This window comes from Phalaenopsis equestris, unplaced genomic scaffold (genome assembly GCF_001263595.1).
Source record: "Phalaenopsis equestris unplaced genomic scaffold, ASM126359v1 Scaffold198754, whole genome shotgun sequence".
NCBI lineage: Eukaryota > Viridiplantae > Streptophyta > Magnoliopsida > Asparagales > Orchidaceae > Phalaenopsis > Phalaenopsis equestris.
Genome location: NW_018218663.1, coordinates 4,678 through 5,246, shown reverse-complemented (window position 1 = coordinate 5,246; position 569 = coordinate 4,678).

The window sequence follows — 569 nt, the reverse complement described above, 5'->3', positions numbered from 1 at the left end:
TTTGCGTTGGTTGGGGTGGACTATATGTAAATGCCCCTATTTTTTTTGGGGAGCTGCTGTTATAAATAGGAATTGGGGAGCTGCTGTTATAAATAGGAATTGGGTGTTATATATGTAAATGCCCCTATTTTTTGGGTGGTATAAATAGGGGAGCTGCTGTTATAAATGGGGAGCTCCTGTTATAAATAGGAACTAGGTGGTATATATGTAATTGAGTAAATTGAGTAAACATAAGTTTGTATTGGTTTTTAGGGGCATTTACATGCATGAGCTTGAGCTTTCTTTCATTCCTAATTGTTCGTGAACCAGAGTAGCTTCCTTGAATTATTGAAAATTTTTTGTTGCATTCAGGAGAAGATGAGCTCACGGATTTTCGGGACATCCCAACGAGCACTTTGTCACTGTGGCCTCCAACCCTTACTGTTGACTCATGTCAGCCACACAGCTACGGGAGGAAATTTTATATCTGCCCACGGAGCATCGCCGAATAGTGCGGCTTCTTCTGTTGGGCAGACAGTTCGATTGACTCCCTAGATGACATTGATCGAGAATGAAGAACATCACTTGAA